Below are 21,327 nucleotides of genomic sequence, written 5' to 3'. Positions count from 1 at the left end.
CGCACCCTTCAAACTCTGTAGAAATCTCTCTCCTGTACATCATTCATGCTTCCCATATTAATGGCACTTCGTTAAACTTCAAGTTATACGGTGTTAAAGATGGTATTTATGATTGATACATACAGGATTTTTTTAAAAAAGAGAAAACTAGTAACTATACAGCAATGTTATACTTTGTGAAGACTCCACTCCTCACTTAAGACAATTTTTTCAATATTTATTCTCCTTCCCAACAAATACAGCAACATATTCTATTTCCCTTATTCATTTTTCTGTTTTCTCAGACCAGCTATTAATTCAGTGCCATTTTCTACTCCCTGAAAATCTGAAAGACAGCAAAAAGTGCTAACTTTTTCACACAGAGTAGAACATTTTCTTGTATAGGTTTATTGAATTTGTTAATATACATTTTCAGTTGCCATTATCTATATAATACTATTATAATATTACTATATAATACTTATAATGTTATATAAGTACTTGTAATCTACTTGAAGGTTACTTTTAATTTAAAAAGCAAAGAACATTAAGGTTATCACATAACTTTTATCTGCTTTTGCAGTAATCATAGAGGAAGTTGAAAAACCAGACTGGTCAGACATGAATTATGTACTTTGCAATGCAAATATCATAGAAGTGTACACCTCTCAACCTCCTACTTCTCTGAATAGATTGGCAACCTTCTACAGACACTACCAACAAAAGTCATTAGTCACCAACATATTTGAAAAAGTACAGCTTGGTGAGCATACTGCTTTCTGGACAGAATTGTTATACAAGACACTGAAACACAAGTTCATTCAGTGCTCACCTTGTTGATCTGATTCTGAATTATGTGAAACCAAAGCACTAATTGCTGGGAACGTAATGCTTGACATGGCTGCTACTGCTCCTGCTGCCTACATCATCCTGTTTTAAGTACATAATTTGAATTAAAAATTAGAATGCCCATGCAATTATTCTTCCACATCACCTCCCACACCCTCAAAGAAGAGCCATAAGGACACCCTCCTTTAAAGTCTTTTCAAAAATGTATTTATTATTATAATATCTAATCAATAGTAATTACCTGTTCAGGGCCTCATTCTTGTTTCCCTCTGAGCTTCTTAAAATAAAAGCAATAGCTTGTGTAGATTCAAATATGAAGAGAAGGACAAGAAGTGAATATAAGTGCTTTACTAGAGAAGGACAAGAAGTGAACACAAGTAAAGTGCTTTACTAGCTTGCTGTTTCCCAAACAACATTTTAATAAGGTCTTTCATTGAAAAAGTTTAACTTGTTTAATTGGGTTTACATGGCAAGGTCTTGGAAACAAAGATGTTGCAAGGCTGGCCTCTCTGTAAAAGAATGAAAAAAAGAAAAAACTTTGCAGACACTAAGGTCAGTGCACAGGGAATGTAAGAGGTGCTTCAGATAGAGAGCAAAAGCTCCCTACAGCCCAAGAGAGGTCCATGGTGGAGCAGGCTGTCCCCCAGCAGCCCATGGGAGCCATACAGAGCAGTTCTCTACTGCAGCCCATTCCAGAGTGAATGGATGTGACCTGCAGGAAGCTGCAACTCAGCCCACACAATAGATGACTCAGCTGCCAGGACAGCAACCCATGCAAGGGACCCCAGAAGTAAAAGACAACAATAAATATTTCTATAAATATATCAAGGGCAACTTGGTGACCAAGGATCAGGTTAAGGCTGAGGTACTTAATGCTTTCTTTGCTTCAGTCTTTTAATAGTAAGACTAACTGTTCCCTGGGAACACAGCTCTTGCACTGGTAGATCAGGATGGGGAACAGAATAGGCCCTGCATAATCAATGAGGAAATAGTTTTGGACCTGCTCCGAAAGCTGCACTCTCATAAGTTTATGGGGATGGATGGATTGCAACCTAGAGTGCTGAGGGAGTTGGCAGATGTGGCTGCCAAACCACTCTCCATCATTCTTCAGCAGCTCTGGCTAACTGCAAACGTCCTGGTGGATAGGAGACTGGCAAATGCGACACCCATCTTCACAAAAGAGCAAGAAAGATTATCCCAATAGCTACAAACCTATCAATGTCACCTTGGTGCCAGGGAAGGTTATGGAATGGATAACCTTGGGATCCATCATAGACCAACTAAAGGTCAACCAGAGGATCAGACTCAGTCAGCATGGGTTCATGAATGGTAGATCCTGTTTGACAAACCTGATTTTATTCTATGACAAGGTGACCCACTTAGTGGATGAAGGTAAGGCTGTTGACATGGTCTACCTGGACTTCAGTAAATCCCACAGTATTCCCGTGGAGAAGCTGGCTGCCCACAGTTTGGATGGACGTATGTTCCACTGGGTGAAGCACTGGCTGGACAGATGGTATGGTCAATGGAGTTTAATCCAGCTAGCAGCCAGTCAAGAGCAGTGTCCTTCAGGGCTCAGTACTGGGGCTACTTCTATTTAACATCTTTATCAGCAATCTTGACAAGGGGATTGAGTGCACCCTCAGTAAGTTTGCAGACAACACCAAGCTGGGAGGGAGTGTTGATCTGCTTGAGGGAGAAAGGCACTACAGAGAGACCTAGATAGACTGAATCGATGGGTCAAGGTAAATTGCATGAGTTTCAATAGGCCAAGTATTGAGTCCTGCATTTTGGTCACAACAACCCTAGGCAACCCTACAGGCTTGGGGAGGAATGGCTCGAAAGCTGCCTGATGGAAAGGGACTTTGGTGTACTGATGGACAGTCAGCTGAATATAAGCCAGCAGTGTACCCAGATGGTCAAGAATGCCAAAGGCATCCTAGCTTGGATCAGGAATGGTGTGGTGAGCAGGACTAGGGAAGCAATCCTTCCCCTGTACTCAGTACTGGTGAGGCCTCAACTCGAGTACTGTTTTTAGTTTTGGGCACCTCAATACCGAAATGACACTGGGGTATACTGGAGCAGGTCCAAAGAAGGGCAGCAGGGTTGATGAAGGGCAACTGAAGGAACTGGGGTTGTTTAGTCTGGGGAAAAGGAGGCTAAGGGGAGACTTCACTGCTCTCTTCAAATACCTGAAAGTGACTGCAGCAAGAGCAGGGTTGGTCTCTTCTCACTGGTGACAGGACAAGGGGAAATGGCCTAAAGTTGTGCCAGGGTAAGTTTAGTCTGGACATCAGGAAAAACTTCTTTACTGAAAGGGTTGTTAAGCACTGGAATGGGCTCCCCAGGGAGGTGGTTGAGTCACCATCCCCGGAAGTGCTTAAAAACCACTTGGATGTGGTGCTCAGGGACATGATTTAGCAGAGGGATATTAGAGTTAGGGTAGTATGGTTAGGTTGAGGTTGGACTTGATCATCTTGAAGGTCTTATCCAACCTGAGTGTTGTAGTTTTGTGATTTTTGTTGTTGGTATTCCACATCAGAACATGATGTAAACCAGTGGGAGTTAAAGAGTTAATGTTCTGATTCCATTTACTGCCTTTTGTGGATATTTTGGGTCCTCGGATGGGAGAGGAGAAGCAGCATTCCTGGAGGACCTGGGGGCAGAGGAAAAAAGGTGAAGCTCCTGGCAAGACACCAGCTGCTCACTCTCTCTCTCTCTCGGTGTGCTGCAGAGAAAAGCACGTGCTTCCCCTGTAGTTCTACTGGAGTAAGATTTTGGATACTGTTGTCACTCTTATTTCGTTTGATTTTGTTAGTTTTAGTAAATTACCATTTCTCCTCAGATTGTTGCCGATGTTTTTTCTTTTGTCAGACCCATCTGCTATCTTCCTACCCCTACCCCTATCCTCCTCTCCCGGAATATAGCTAGCCACACTGAAAAAAAAAAGGAGGGTATTTTTTTTTTCTCTCTCTCCTTCACTGCTTTTTTTTTCCCTGGGCTTTTTGCCCCTTGTCACGGACTCAGATAACTCTGTGACACTGAGCAACTCTGATTCTAAGCAGAATCGTTTTGTTCAAAACAGCATTTCCTTTTCAGAAGGTCTTGCATTAGGACAGAGTTTCAGTATATTCACTAATCAAATTTAAGTTTCATTTCTACTGTTTATGAGGAAAGCATACTTAAAGCAAGAGACTTAGACGATCTATGTGAAAATCATCTTTACTAAATACAAGATGAAATGACATTTTAGGATATTTAAGAAGTTTATACACAAGCTTAATATTCAGTAGAAGATTGTGTGCCAGTATCTAGTTTTGTTCTTGTTCAGTAAAACACCAGAAAGAATAAAACTTTCCTGAGCTAATATAGAAAGAATGCCTACCACAGCTATAAATGCTGCAGTGGTAGCAGATCCAAAACCAATAATCTGAAGAGAAGAAAATGTATAAAACAGACACCAAACAATCCCTCCATAGTATCACTAGTTAAAAGATGTATTCAAGAAAATACCGATCCCTGTTTATAACATAAATTTATATGGGAAGCATTCACGTTCAAGAATTGCCAAAAAATCCAAACAAGATAAAGTCCTTAAAAAAGGAGCCAGAGAAAGTTGTGTATCTCAAAACTGAAGTTTTCTATGCCTTCCCACAGACATAATAGCACTTCAAGTGGCAGAATACCACACTCAGATACATGCAGTGCTAACAATTAATCAGAAGAAAGGTCTGCTTAACTTTAAAAACATAAGCTTAAGCTATGGCTGAGTTTATGCATCAGGAGTCAAGCTTCCAGTTTCATTCTTGGGTTAGCCAAGCAAGTACCCTTTATTCTAGAAAGCTGTATTTTGCAAGCAAGCACTTTTCCAAGCGAAGCCTTAACAAGAAACAGGTCTTAGAGAACCTCTACTTACACATACTAAGATATGAAGTTACTAACACTTACCTGTCTCAAATAGAGAAAAAAGCTAGAATGCTGGCCTGCTTCTGGCAGGTGGGAAAGAAACACTGTAATGCAGACCAGGACAACAGCAGAATCTTCTCTAACTTTCTTTAGAGACTGCAAGACAAGGAGATGAAACAAATATTAGAAAATGAATGCAATATTTAACAAAAGCATAGTGAGAGCAGAAGCTGGATTTGCTTTCATTTATGCCCATATATGCTAGTCAAAAAGATCACACACGAAAACAGTTAAGTTGAATGCTCAGTTTGAAACACTCTCCTGTTATGCAAGAACATTGTTAACAGTCTTCTGCAAAGTTCCTTCTTTGACTTTTGAAGCTATCAGGCTGCAAGAACTCACTGAAAATAAGAGCATAAAATATTTAGCAAAATGTACACTAACTTATCTCCGTAACAATTTATTTTGAAAGATGTCAGCAAATATTAAAACCTCATTACAACTGTTTCTCTTGACAAGTTATGAGCATTTTCATTGCACGTTTCTTAAATTTGTTTACTCACAATATGATTCAGCTTGAGTAATAAATACATTATAGAAAACCTTTGTAACTGAAATATTTCAAGTAGATCACATATCTTTCAAAATTCACAGCCAGTTTCCAGCAGGATTGTCTCATTAAGAGCAATCATTCTCTCCACCCCCCAGGATGTAAAAAGCACATATTTGCTGAGTAAGAGTGAATGAATAAGTTATTAGACAGACTGCATTATACACTTTAACCCTTTCTACATATGGATACAAAAAACTGTTTAGACAGTATATAATAAAGGAAATCACAAATGAAAGTGCAAATCAAGGGTGCCACAGTAAACATTAAAAAAAAAAAAACTAAATAAAGCACAAAGCATAAAATGAATATGAAACAAGTCTTGCAGTACCAGATTTTGTGGTCTAGGAGCAACATGAGAATATAGCATTTCTCCATAAAAGAGTAAGCAGGTTAGAGTGGTAAAGTATTTCCTCGTAGATTTCACGACATATTTTTAATTTAAAAAAAAAAATTCATAAGGCAAGGTTTGTCTTTTTTATTTCTTTTAAATGTAGCTGGTCTTCCTTCTCTGCTCTTGCAAAATAATTTCTATTATACATTTAGCAGTTAAGCTATCAGTAAGATTCCTAAAGCTTACAAAACATCGTTCATTCACTTAATTATTCAAGTTCATCTTACCGCAAAAGGGTCCGCTTGTTCCCATAATACAGAAGTTCCCCATAAAGCAGATCTCATGTTTTTTCTGGCAGAGATTCTGGCACAGCTAGCAGGATGAAACAGATGTCCACAACAGCCACGAGAGTGGCCACTAGTACAACAAGGTTATCTCCATGACTGGCAGACAGATATGCTCCAGCAGTAGGACTAGTTACCAAACTTGCTGCAAAAGTAACAGATACCTATGCACAAGAACAATTCACAAACATGCCAATGAATACTCTGCCAGTGCAGAATGACAAATTTGATCAATATCCCTTACCATATTCATCTGTTTCTATTTTTTAAGTCAAAATTTAAGTTAAAAATCACATATGTGAACATGCCAGTAAATACAGGTCCAAATAAAGTTTAGCCAAGTTCCTCCATAGCCCACTATCTAGGACAGACAGAAATTGCATTCAGAAGCAAAGGAAAGCAGCTCTTACTTTGCATTCAGCTAAATGGTTTGTTTTTTTTTTTTTTTTTTTTTTTTAACTTCCACTTATGAATTTGATGAGATTTCTTCAGCCTCAAAACAATACTCTGCATGTCTATTCCAAAGAATAAATGATGTACCAAGTAGAAATGCCAAGCTAGAAAAATGTCCTAAGGAAAAAGTGTGATAAATAAACTGATCCTCATGGAATCAATTGCACTTCGGAAAATTACTCTGCAAAATCTAACATTTCATTACTCTTTAAAGGCAGGCAAGTGGGTCCTTCAAATACACTAATGGCCAGGAAAAATAAGAACTTTTAATTTTTTTTTTTTCCTGATACAAAAATACAAATAAGTTTAGTTCAAAAGAACTAAGCCCTTATATTATAAATGATCAAATCAAAATCTCAGAATTCTGCATTTCTAAATGTTAAACTAAAGGGAAACCTTAGCAGCTCAATATACATTACTTCCAATAATTGAGTATATTTAGTGTCTCTTACCCGTCCGTAGGCTGTAATTCTTTCATGTTCTTCTGTTACATCAGCTACAGGTAAATATTACAGAAAAGGTAACAGAAAAGATTCCAGATACTGAAATCATAGTGAAGTACCATCCACTGATTTAAAAGCAACAATTAAAAGTTTAAGTTTTAGCCTTCCTTTACTAATCAAGTGAGTTTGAATCCAGTCTATGAAAAGCTATGAAATTTATCCTGCACTAGTTAAGGCTTAAAGAGAAATAAATAAGAGTAACCTTGGAGACAGGAAAGAGAAAGAGAGGAACAGAACACAAAACCAAACTCACCAGTACATGAGCTCAAATTGCAGTAACTGGATAGTCATATAGCTAGACATACGATGAACAGTAAGAAATCAGCATTCTACTACAGCTATGACTTAATTTAAGTTGGTTTAACAGCAGCCTTAATTCAAGAGTAAGCATGTTACTGTATTCTAAACAGGTCTGCCATACCTATGGAAAAGTTGAAAGGCCTCACATATACTACTGTATCAATTTTAAAAGTTACTGCAATAACCATATACACACACCTGCTGTGCTTATCTAAAGCTGAAAATTTTATCTGTAGGTCAAAGGGCCAAAAATAAAGAAATTCATATGTACCAAGAAAGCCTCTAGAATGAATTAGCGCAATACTTCAATAACACTGAAAAACACATCATCATGACAAACAGTCTGAACAATAAATTTCATACATTTAACAAAGGCAATCATTCCCACCTTAACTCCTCGTCTGATAATTCTGCTTACATATACCCCATTTTTCCTCTCAACCATTTTTTTGTTTATATATTTAAAACAACGTTTCACTTTTTCTGCTACTTATCTTACTATGTGAGTGAAGGAGAACAAAAAAGCAGTCAGGGTTAAAGTTAGAAAGACAATTTAGAAATCAGTTAGTAAAAGTTCCCTTTTAAAGGAAAAAGACAAGAAGCTCACTGAGTCAGATCTAATTGCTTTTCTATATTTTCCAATTTTGTACTGCTATGGGTTCTAGCTTTAGAGATCAATTTCTGCTCTCTACAAAGTTGTAGAGAGAAATACAGGACATACAAAAAGGGTAGAGGGAAGTTGCTCCTCAGATTCTACTGATAGTAGTATCAGTATAAAAAATTATACTGAAGACAAAGTATTATACCATCAAGTGATTAATGTTGCTTATGGTAATTTACTAATATAAGCCCATAAATCTAAACATAAGAGTAACGACCATAAATGCTGGGCATTCTGAGAGTATAACATCCTTCGTGTTCTTTGTAAACACTTCAGTTTTTTTCCTTATCTAAGAACTGCAACAGATAACAAACACTACCACTTCACTTAACAAACAGTGACAAAAAAGTAATCTAAAAATGCACTTGAAGTAATCCTAGCTATCATAAAATGCATACAATTTACTTTGATAAAATACAACACAACATTTTAATCTGACTTAACATTAAAAGTGTGGTTGTGACCTGATGCTCCAGATCAAATTTGAACATGAGAATTGAACACCAGGTTGGATGTTTCTATTTCTGACTTTTTTTCTTTCATTCTAGACAAGCATGTTGATGCAAAAATAGGAAGCCGGCCATTCAAAACTTAGGCCTCACTTATAAGCTCTACATGATCTAAATCACTGTTCAGCATCAGAATATCCAGGTAAGCTCCCACAAGTATGAAATAAAATTTGAAATAGTTTAAATCAAACAACAGTCTGTCAGCACCTGAAAAGCTGATTAAATACTAATTCCAAGAATTAAAAATTTCAGCTACGTGCAACAGCCAACACAAGTCTACATAGCAATACTTAAACAGTATTATTTCACTGATATCTAAAATAAAATATAGCTATAAAATGTTGAGATGTTGTTGAGATGTTTTTGAGGACTGAAGAAAAATCACTACACAAACATTTATCCTTTTAAATATGAACTGTCATAATAGGCCAACTTGAAGTTAAACACTTTTGTTAAGAAACAAAGGAAAAAGAAAGAAGGACCACATACTAAACTTACCCATGTTTTCAAGTCAGCAAGACAGGGCAGCAATTCAATGAGACATTTAATTTATGAAAATCTGTAACTTTTTGTATGCATTTTTATTAATAACCTACATTAAAAATCAGTGCATAACTTTAGGAAGGTTGGATAAGCATCCTTTAAAGGTGATACAGATCTATAGCACTTACTTGGAGATTTGGGAAACTGAAAAATAATTAACATCACAGTCTTCAGAAATTTTGACCACACAAACTGCTGCTCACTGAAGAGAACTACTTTCCTATTCCTCACATTGTCCTGTACTACTCTCACTTTCAGTATGCCTTCAGAGTTCTTCCTATTATACTACCATGCTCAGTCCCTTCATGATAGCATGACAAACACTGCTACTTTCCCTGTGTATGGGAACTGCTGAATCACGGCCTGAACTTCTGATTGACCACCTGAGGCAAGCAATGAGTCAGCCACGGGAGCAGAGGTGAATGTAATTAAACTGTGCTACTGGAAGCAGTGGAGCCTGGCTCCACCTATCCCAGACCCCATTTAAGTGCTGACTGCCACTGAGGAAGGATCTCTTCCTAGAGATCACTGTACGTGGAGAATATTACAAGCCTACAACATCAGCAAGCATTTTCTATTTATTATCTTTGTGTTCCAATAACCTTACTTAGCTTAACTTTCCTGGATATTTCTTAATTATAACATCTGTATATTCATTGATTATACATCCTGTTATCCCTACAAGGAGTAATTAAAATGATTAATTTTTTGAAGATCGCATCATGATTGGAGCTGAACTGTGACAACATACATAATCAGAAGAGCATCACTTTTGCACTTGAAACAGTTACAGCATAATAGAAAGAACAAAGTGCAAGATAAAATAATAAATATACTTTCTGTTTACTACCAATGAATTAATTTCATGCTTGGGAGTACCAAAAGACTAAACATCCAGGATCATCATCATAAGCATCATCCACAATTTACAGTGAAAAGAATCCAAGAGCTAAGGACTGAATACAAAAACAAAAAGGGAAAGAAAAAAAAAAAAAAAACCTACACACAGATACAGAAGCTTTTTCTTTAAACAAACCAGGCAGAACTGTTTTTGTTTTTTGGTTTGTTTGGGTAACCCGAGCAAGTGGAAAGCAGTGGCATATCACACCTCCACTAAAACTGTCTGGTTTGAAGGATGGGATGGTCAGAGTAGCCAATGGGCAGAATTGTGAGCTGTGTGAAGGGTTATAACCAAGTAACACAGTGACAGAATCCTGAATATCTGCACAGACAGTTGGGCTGCGTACTGGGGGCTCACTCCTTGGACTGCACAGTGGGCCACCCTGGAATGGACTGTCCATGCCCAACCAGTCCGGGGCAAAAATATGTGGTTAGACATATGGAATGTAGTTAGACACAGGACCATACATGTCAGCCACGTTTCTGGCTGCCAACACCTACAATCACAGGGAAATGATGAAGCCAACACATTGGCTCAAGTTTGATGGATTGAGGATTCACCATCCAAGAACATCACCTTCTGGTTACATCATGCTGTATGCTGGACAAAAGACAATGTGGGCTGATGCTAAAGCACAGGGGCTGCCCACACAACTGTCTGACATCACCCAGGCATGCTGAGACTGCAATGCTTGCTCTAGGATGAGACAGACTGAGGGTGCGAGATATGTCCTGACCTGTGTCAACACAGCAAGGGGGCTAATGCAGGCCTACCCAGTCTGAAGTGAGTACCACCAAGGCTAACCACTAAGTTGATGGTTGCCTACAGGACAGCCCAAGTCATCAAGAGCAACCAAGGGATTCATTTTACCAGTACAGTGGTCCAATATAGGGTAGAAGAAAACAACACTGAGTGGCAATTCCTTTTACCATATAAACTGATGGGGGCAGGCCTTATTGAACACTACAGAGGTATTCTTAAGGCTACCCTCAAGACAGACTCTCACTCCCTGCAGGAGTGGACAAAGAGACTTTACAAAAGAGGACTTGTGGGACTTGAATGAAAAGCCTAGAGATGGCAGACCAAGTGCCCTGAAGATGCTACAGACAACATGGGCCTCCCTGCTTACGATCCAAATTACGGGCACTGACATTCGTTTTTTTGGGGGTAAAACCTTAAATTGGCAATGAAAACGATCTTCTACTCCCTGCTCCTGAAAACCTAGAATGGCCTTGGGAGATGCAAATAGGACCAAAGTGGTGTGCCCTAAATGCACTTTGGGGGAAGCTGCAGGATCAGTACTCTCCCCTGTAACAGGTGCATAGCCTGCAGATACTATGGTCAACATTCCAGTTTCCATTGTGAAGGGGACCTAAATCATGTCCCTGTGGCAAATCTGGATTCTCCCCTTTGATACCCAATATAGCCATGCAGCCTCAGATACTGGGTCAAAGGATATGGTACAGATAGCTGAGACATGCACCAGTTCAAGCCAAAGTGTTGACTCAGGACAGGAACATCACCTGTATCTTGCTGTGGAGGGCAGACCTAACCCTGCTGGTGCCTCTGAAACATCTATGCTACTCCCCATGAGTCCCTCTGAGTACACAGAATCACTGGGAAGAGCAACATGATATCAAAATGCTCCAGCATCACTATAACATCAATGTGACACCTGGTGGTGAACTATATGTAACTAATGGAATGTGAGCTAAACCTCCCTGGTCCAAGCAACTAAGTGCCTCCAGGAGAGCCACTGAGTACTGGCCCACAAAGGAAGATGAACCTCAGCCAAGAACCAATAATCTAATATTTTGTCAATCTACACTCTGATGGGCAAATTGTACAAAGCCTTGTGGTTTACTAGATCACTGTAACGGAAAGGCTTCAACCTGCTCAATCCTGTTCACACCATGAAGAGGTGCAGTGTAGGGTAAATGCAAGTCATGGTCTGAACCAGTGACTGAACCACCCAGGAGAGCTCAGGTGCAAGCAATGCACTTGAGTGACTGGAAAGGGGGGAGTTAGGATCCGCTCCTTCCCAGATCTTATTTAAAGGTTGACAGTGGAGGTGAGGACATCTCTTGCCAGATATCCCTGCCTATCTGAGGGCTTCTAAAGGTAAGCAGCCCTTTTTCTTCATTTCTGCACCTGCAGCCACTGCACTTGGGCTTGTTCTCATTTGCTGCAGCCAAAGACTTTGCCACCCTGCTGACTTCAGTACTTTCCAACCCATTACAGAATTGCAATTACACACAGTTTGATCATAGATTTATATGGTTTACCAGGATGATGATTCAGAAAAACCTTTCTTTTGTCCTCAGTACTCATTTACCAACTTTTTTGTGAAAATGTATTAGGATAAGTGTATTGATCCTAAATGAATACTCAGCCATTTATTTTTTTTAAATACCATGCAGCTTATTGGTAGTTGCACTGAATTACTAGAAGTCTCATAGCTTTTTTGATTCAAGATATACCCTGGAAAAGTAGAATGCAAATCCTAAAAGAAACAAGACCCTATGAAAATGAAATCAAACATTCCAAATCAGATGTGCTGTTGTCAATCTAGGAGCCTCACTACCTAATCAAGTTTTCTTTACAAATACTTGAACATGTACTATATTTTAAAAACTGATTTAAATGTATCAGCTAACTACAACCAATCAAGTGAATAGGTAAATTCACTGGTGTTATCAAATGGAGCAGACAATTCTGGAAGCCTAGCTTTTCAAGAGAAGAGTTTGGTCATCAAACTGGATTACTAGTAAAAAATAATAATAATAATAATCAATATCTCTTCACTGTTTTCAAAAACAAAGAGTTCCAGAAGACCTACTGAACAATACTTCAGACTTCCTTTAAGATGAAGATACCTCTAAAGTAATGGAATGGGTATGGTCAATTTTTATACTGAGAAAACATTTTGCTAGAGGATGCAACTATATGCAAGTCAGATAAAAAAAAAGAACAAAGTGGGGACCTATAGGCATTAAATGGTTCAAAACTTGAAGCACAAAGCTTTACAATTCTTGAAAAAGGAGATATGGAGATAATATACTGAAATCTTTACATTTAATGAGATTAAAACAGAGCTTCAGAAATAGTACAGATAGGGTCGATTTACTATCTGTTTTCATCATTACCATACCACCAGCAAAACCAACTTTCCGTATGATAGTCCAGCATCTGGGCTGAGAAACTATATCTGAGCATTATCATTGCTTTAAAATGAAGCTGCTGGTCAAGCTACTGCACCAGCATAATCAATAGTAAGCAAAATGTTACATGGACCCAAACACTTAAACGAAGCTTTAAACCTAAAACATCATTATAAAAATCAAATTTTGACAAAATATCTATTATTTTTCTACATTATGTTCTACATTTTTTCCTTCTATACTACTTTCACTCTGTGACAAATGTTTATGTTCAATAGTCCAGACTCAGGCGGAATTAACTATGAATCAATTTTTTTTGCAAAAGCAAGCAACCTTGAGAAAGGGCTTATCAGACCAAAGAGATGCAACAGTTTATATTTCTACTTCTCAGTGAGAATTCCCTCCCATTTACTCATTGGCTGGGTACTCCAGGATTAACAGCCTATTGATGCTTCTAATTTTCCAAGCTAAAGTAGCCCCTGTTTACTGCTTGGTTAGCCCCTCCCTGCTCTTCTCCTATTCTTGTTTAGTTTTTACCTAATACAGTATGCTGGGATCTCTCATAGTCAAGTTTCTCCTCTAGTTATCATTCATAGCACAGAACTGGTTAGTACCTGAACACCTCCTGACACTATTAAAAAATGCAGGTCTTCTATTCTGCAAGGAGAAACTTATCTTGCATCAAAGAATCACCAAGGTTGAAAAAGATCTACAAGATCATCCAGTCCAACTATTCGCCTATCAACAACAGTTCTCACTGAACCACATCCCTGAAAGCAACATCTAAACATTCCTTGAACACCTCCAGGATTGGTGACTCTACCACCTCCCTGGACAGCTTGTTCCAGCACCTGACCACTCTTTAGGAGAAATAGTATTTCCTAATGTCCAATCTGAACCTTCCCTGGTGCAATTTGAGACCATTGCCTTTAGTGCTATTTCTAGATACATAGGAGATGAGGCAGACTCCCACCTCAACACAACTCCCTTCAGGTAGTTATAGAGAGTAATAAGGTCTCCCTTGAGCATCCTCTTCTCCAGACTAAATAATCCCAGTTCCCTCAGCCTCTTCTCATAAGGCCTGTGCTCTGAACTCCTTATCAGCTTCACTGCCCTTCTCTGGACGCATTCCAGAGCTTCAGTATCTTTCTTGTAGTGAGGAGCCCAAAACTGAACACACTACTCAAGGTGCCATCTCACCATTCCTGAGCACAGAGGTGCAATCACTTTCCTGCTCCTGCTAGCAACAGTATTTCTGATATAAGCCAGGATGCCATTGGTCCTCCTGGCCACACTGCTGGCTCACTTCCAATTCCATTTCCTCCATAAGTCTTCCAGTCACCCACCTCAAGCCCATAACTTTGCCATGTGGCCATAGTGCAGAACCTGGAACTTGGTCTTGTTGAACCTCATCCTGCTTGTTTCAGCCCAGCAATCCAGCTTGTCCAGATCCCTCTGCAGGGCCTTGCTACCCCCAGGCAGATCAATGTCCAATCATCTGCAAACTTACAGAGAGTGCTCTCAGTCAGGTAATCAATAAAGACATTGAAGAGGATTTGCCCTAGTACTGAACCCTGAGGAATAGGGGTCAGAGCTCCACAGCACCAAACAACATTTCTTTCCCCACACATCTACATCAAATTCTGGAAAACGTTTTCTATGCTGGAGGCATAGAAAGCCCAAGAGTTAATCTGAAGTCAATGGGGAGAACTATTGGAAAACAATATCAACTATTCTTTTTTAAAAGTAGAATACAGTTGTTGAACAAACCCATGAGAAGGTATCAAGAATAAAAATCTCAATTCAAGGCAGAATTTATCAGATATTTATTCTTGTGAAGGACAAGCATTTTGTAAAGGTCCAACTGAAGTTTATTTGCTTGTTTACTACAAGTAAACTGCTAACTGAAGTAGAACATTTACTGCAAACAAGATTTTATTTTAAATAGCTTACTGTACTGAAAGGTGTTTTGGAAAAGTCTCATAATATTTAATTATGCTGTATCAGTTTCACCACTATTTTTTATGAAATACTAGAAACAAAAATGCTAGCGCAAAGGTTTAGAACCTATAATTCCTACAGTATACACTAGCCATGCATTGCTGTGTAAAGCATGGCAAATAATAATGGCTGATACATTTTCACGATCTACAGTTTTATCCTTTAGAAAATTTTTATTATGTTATCAAAATAGAGGTCTCTGGCTTCACAACAGCCAGATACATTTTATAGTATGTGAGAACAAGAGAGTAACATAAGATTTTTCCATGAGAAGGAGCACACCGATATGTGTTCTCCTGAAATATATCACCTAGAGACTCCTCCCATACTATCATTTTATTTGTACAGCATAGTACTATATTTTACTTTAAAGTTTCCTTACTGGAGCATTATTTTACTGACAATAGATAGATAATACAACAACAAAATTCATATAAATTCAAACAAAATAAACAACAAAATAATGTAAGGAGTAGCACAAGATATAGAATATCAGTGTCCATAACACAGATAGAACAATGTTGCTTGACCAGTAAAAAACATCCACAGCATCAATTCTTTCAACTTATAAATCTTGCTGAAATCAAGGTAATACAGCCAACAGAAACCAACTTAATTTCAATGGAATTTACTTAAACATACCACTGTTCTTTAGCATTTTGAGCCAATAACTAGCTCACGAGCCATTTGCTCAGCATTTAGATTTTAGTTCCTCAGCTTAAGAAAGCCAGGGCATTCAACAGTGAGAAGTTAGCTAAAAATAACATAAAAAACAGAATCTTGTTTATATCTGAAAGAGTAGAGGGCAAACCTCGTGCAGCTCAATAGACTTGCTCATGCTTCTCCACTCTGTTACATGAAATTGGTCTGACAAAACCATCAGAAAAAATTACAAACATCCATCACAGAATAAAGAGGCAGCTCAGCAAAATGTCATTTTTATAATTCTTCAGCAGGAATTCAGAAGGCCAGCTTTCACCTTCAAATGCCACAACTGCACTCCAACTGATATCAAAGAGATCTCTGTCATTACATCAAAAAATCACAATTCACCCCCTCAGATTTTAGTCCAAATAAGTTCTTTCAGTAATATCTCAGCAAAGTTCATACTCTAGTGATATCACAGCCACATGAGATTCACAGGGAGATACAGGAAATGACAGTAACAAAATAGAAAGTGGACTATTAAGACAGGAACTGTGAAGCAAACCTTAAGGTGATCAAAGTATAAACATGGTATGCCAACGTGCAGAAGGCTAGAGCTTCGTATCTTCTCTTGCAGAAGAGTCACTGCAGAAAGAGGAATTCCATTAAAGGCACTGCAGATAAAGTTGGGGGAGGATCAAGCAAGCAAAAAAGATCATTTTAAAAGTTAAGAATTAAATAGCTAAAATTGCAAAAAAAATTAATCAATCAATATAGAAAACAGGTTAAATCCGTAGCTGACAAAGACACTATCTTTCCATTTGTGTTTTACTCCTCTTCAAAGATGGAAAGACAAACCAAAGCTTTCTCTAATTTCTCAACCTCTACATCTGCCTTCTTCTACCTTCTGTTCATATTGAAGCACATTTATCTACCTTTCTTCTATGTACTGACATAATCTTTTTTTTTCTTTCACTATGTCATCCATGCTGATAAAACCCAAACTGAAAGCAGTACTGAAAACACACATTCCTTAACTAAAAATCCAAAAGCCTCTACCTAGCATTTCTTTCCTATTCTGACTTCAAGACGGCTCCAACTTGTAAATGAGAGCTGCTGTACACAAACCTAGAGCAGCAAAAATACCATACAACAGACAGCAGCTGCACTTTTTGAATGAATCCAAATTTCCTTTTGGAAGATGTTACAGTGACCTGTTACAAGAAACATAAAACAGTTTAGTTGGAAATTAACTTACATAAAACAATGTACTTGTGTGATCTATTAAATGGAATTAATTAGTTTGTCTTGTTAAGTGCTCTCTCTGGGCTTAAACATACATTAAAAGTATTTTGGCATATTTCTCAGATAACCATGGATGTGTAAGGAAAGAAAAATATATTTGTATCAAACAGATTACTTAAGGAATTAAAAGGAAAAGTTCTAGCTATAGTAACACATTGGTACTATAATGTTAATGATCAGCTAAATATTAAAAATTCAGGCAGTTCACATAAACAGAAAACAGTAAAATCTCTCTCTCCATTATTAGATTCCATGCTAACAGGGAAAAAGAGGGCAAAGTAGGTAACAAAGCTTACAGACATTGGCTCCTCACAGAAAATCAGTACTGATCACAAACTCTTAGCACCAACAATGCTTTCAGCTTATCTAATCTCATAAGTAAATATTAAATACATTACTTGGAAACATGTGAACATGAACTTAGTCTAAAAATACTAACAGTTAGCAACTAAGGCTGCAAATAAAACTGCAGCAATTCCAACTCATCGGAAGAGACTCAATCACCATCAGTCTTCGCCTAGTTTTATATTTGTACCCGTCGCCCATCCTGCACTGTGGGAGCAGGGCCAACAGGGACGAGCTGGTTCTGCTATGCCTGCAGATGTTCCGCTATGTCACTTGCACCCAATCCGCCGCAAAATGCTCAGTAGTGCTATTTCTAACCTGTTTTAAAATATCACACCGAGGGAGAGGCATCGGCCAACTGAAAGACATTTTTGCTGGGAAGTAAACAAGCACCACTTGTACGCCTCGCAAATACATCTTCCCTATAGATAAATCTCTCTATATAAGATACTATTTCTTCTCAGATACTTTGAAGTCATTTGCACAAAGGCATCACCATGTAACAGAAAGAGCGCAGAAGAGCCATTAGCTGTTAGAACCGCACGATAACTTCGGGTCACCACGACCTGCCCAGCACCATCACTCTCTCAACTCCACAGAGAAACGAAGGCTGTTAGCCTCCTAACGCCATATAAATAGCACAGTCACCCGCTTACAGGTGCCGCCTCCGCTTGGCAGCAGCCGGCACTAACGCCCCGCCACCGGTACTGACGGCAGACGCGGGTCCGCCCCGGCCACGGGAGCTCCCAGCCCGGCCAACTCGCACCCCCACTCCCACGACGTTCGCAAGGCACTGTAGGGCCGCTGCCCTCTGCTCTGCCCGGCCCGCCACTGGCGTGCCGCAATACCCGCAAGTCACCGCGCCGCCCGCCTTCAGGCGGCCCCTCTTAATGAGCACGGTGAGGCCGCTTCCTTTCCTCAGCGCCACCAATGCCTCCTCTTCTTCCTCCTCTTCTTCCTTCTTTCTCACCTGCCGGCGGCGGCTCCGGCTCGGGTCTCATTCCGCTCCCACCATCGTCCGGGGAGCCTGGGCAGAGCTGCGCCAGGCTGCAGAAGCAACTAGAGAGGAAAGGAGCGAAGCGGACTAGCGAAGGCGCAGCGCTCGATGGACCGCACAACGCACATCCAGCTGCGCCGCCTGGCGGGCCTCCACCGGCACCGCGTGACCGCGCTGCCCGAGCGCACCCGCCCCCTTCGCTGCATGTGGTGCGGCGCGGTGGCGCGGGGCTGCGAATGTGACGGGCTGCGCTGCCTCAGGGCAGGAAAGCGTATCGTTTTCCAGCGAGTGTTACTTGTGGCTTCCGTGCTGGATTTCTCGGTGTATCGTCACCGGGAAGGAGTAATTGGAAGCATATTCGGTGAGAAGAATTTCCTCTTGCTCAGTTCTTAGGAGGCCAGCTGAGGCACTCAGATACTTCGTACTGTTAGCTGTGTGGGCGTTCTGCATAATGTTGTACTGAAAGTAAAGAGTGTGGTTGCTATGGTTGATGAAAAATCACAACAGCAAGTGAATTGCCAGTACAGAATGAGGTCTGTGCATAGCCAACTGTGAGAGGCTTTCATCCCCGACATACTTCCTTCCATCTTGACGTATTACTGGAATCAAGTCATTTTCCCAAGTGCTTCAGGTGTTCACAGTTAAAATAAGGATTTAGGTTCAGAAATTTTTTACTGAGAAAGTAATCAGGCACTGGCACAGACTGCCCAGAGAAGCTGTGGATGTCTCGTCCCTGGGATGCTGAAGGCCAAGTCAGAGGGGGCCCAGAGCTGTCAGCCCTGCTCAGTGTAGATTTCAAAGACCAGAAATCTTTTGTTTGCTTGAATAATAAACAGTAATTTAAAATGTTGTTTTGTATTTCCTTTGTATCTCTTTCATCATTGATAAATGAGATAGATATAAGATATTTCTTTGTAGATATGAGATGTATCTCTATAGATATGAGATATATGTTTACTAGATATAGCACATTTAAAGATTTATTTTCAATATGTTGCACACCAATGCAAGAATCCTCTTTCAGCAAAGAAGAGTGTGTTGACTTGAGAACATTCCTTTGTTTTTATGCCATCTTTCTTGAAGGTCTGTTTTTTTTAAAGTAAGTATCAGTATTCTGGAGTGACGGTATTGGTGGACAGGGGAAGAGCAACAGATGTCATCTTCCTGGACTTCTGCAGAACCTTTTACATGGTTCCTCACCACATCCTTCTCTCTAAAATGGAGAGGTATGGATTTGAATGATGGACCGGTATGTGGATTAAAAATTGGTTGACTGGTCACAGCCAAAGGGTTGTGATTAGTGGTTCTGTGTGAGATTGGAGGCCAGTCACAAACAATATCCCTCAGAGGTTGGTCTTCAGACTGGTGCTCTTCAACATCTTCATCAACAACACAGACAATGGAATTGAGCACATCCTCAATCAAGTTTGCAGATGACACCAAGCCGAGTGATGTGGTCAATACACTGGAGGGAAAGGAAGCCATCCAGAAGGATCTGGACAGGCTGGAGAAGTGGGCCCATGAAAACCTAATGAGGTTCAGTAAGGCAAGTGCAGGGTGCTGCACTTGGGTTGGAGCAATCCCAGGTGTTTATACAGACTGGGGGAAGATCTCCTTGAGAGCAGTCCTGCAGAGAAAGTCTTGGGGATCCTGGTAGACAAGAAGCTAGACATGAGCCAGCAGTGTGCACTTACAGCCCAAAAGGCCAACTGTGTTCTGGGCTGCATTAAAAGAGGAGTGGCCGGCAGGGAGAGGGAGGTGATTGTCCCCCTCTACTCAGCTCTTGTGAGGCCTCATCTGGAGTAATGCATCCAGACTTGGGGCCCCCAACAAAAGAAGGATGTGGAGGTCTTAGAGCGAGTCCAGAGAAGGGCCACTAAGATGATCAGAGGGCTGGAGTGTCTATCCTTTCAAGAAAGGTTGGGGGACCTGGGCTTTTATAGCTTGGAAAAGAGAAGAGCCTGACCCTACCCACAGGGAGGTGTGCTGTCTCCCCGGGGCTCGGGTCAGGGACATTTCTAGGAAACTTCCTGGACTGATTCGCCTTTCTGATTATTACCCCTTCAGGTTGGTAGTGACGAAGCCACTGAGAAAAGCCTGAGAACTGTCAAGAGAGACTTCACGGGTCTAGGGCAGGTAGCTGAAGGAACAGGCATGCAGGTGGTGTTTTCTTCTATACCTTCAGTGGCAGGGCAGGATGCTGAGAGGACCCAAAAAACCCACCTCATGAATAAATGGCTTAGAAGTTGGTGCAAACAAAGGAATTTGGGGTTTTTTTGGTTTTTTTTTTTTTTTTTGACCACAGGGCAATTTTCTCAGCACCTGGCATGATGGCTGCAGATGGAAGTAGCCTGTCTCTGAGGGGTAAGAGGATCTTAGCTAAGCAACTGGCAGGACTCATTGAAAGGTCTTTAAACTAGGTATAAAGGGGGAAGGGGACAAAACAAGGGCTGCTGGGGTTGAGCAGGTTCGAGGGCTCGTACCAAACTTGATGGGCGAAGACGGTGGAGTACAAAGGGATGGACTAGGGCAGGGGGATGCTGGGGATTCTGCAGTTCTAGTGGATCCTGGATCCTCTATAAAGGCGGTGAGATCGAAAGCCCAGCTGAAGTGCCTTTCTACCAATGCACACAGCCTGGGAAATAAGCAGAATGAGTTAGAAACTATGATGTGCTTGGAAAGTTATGACCTTGTTGCTATCACAGAAACATGGTGGAATAACTCCCATAACTGGAATACCACCACTGAGGAATATCGGCTCTTTAGAAGGGAAAGCAGATGGAAAGCAGATGGTATCCTGGGCTCCATCAGAAGAGGGGTGTCCAGCAGGGACAGGGAGGTGATTGTTCCCCTCTACTCCGTTCTTGTGAGGCCCCGTCTGGAGTAATGTGTCCAGGTCTGGAGCCCCCAGTACAAGAAAGACAGAGAGCTGTTGGAGAGGTTCCAGAGGATAGCCATGAAGATGATCAGGGGACTGGAGT

General features: G+C 40.3%; 1 pseudogene across 1 annotated transcript; it reads right to left on the bottom strand.

Moving 5' to 3' along the window:
- Positions 1-445: 445 nt before the first annotated feature.
- On the bottom strand, positions 446-18,602 carry LOC149912962 (solute carrier family 71 member 2-like; annotated as a pseudogene). Its single transcript, XR_016461529.1, has 4 exons — positions 18,320-18,602; positions 5,966-6,167; positions 4,777-4,890; positions 446-3,484 (listed from the first exon to the last, which is right to left on the bottom strand). The product of XR_016461529.1 is annotated as a solute carrier family 71 member 2-like (transcript).
- Positions 18,603-21,327: the final 2,725 nt, after the last annotated feature.

Source organism: Phasianus colchicus, chromosome Z, assembly GCF_987193195.1.
Source record: "Phasianus colchicus chromosome Z, bPhaCol1.hap1.1, whole genome shotgun sequence".
Taxonomy (NCBI): domain Eukaryota; kingdom Metazoa; phylum Chordata; class Aves; order Galliformes; family Phasianidae; genus Phasianus; species Phasianus colchicus.
This window is presented reverse-complemented; position numbering and strand designations above follow the sequence as displayed.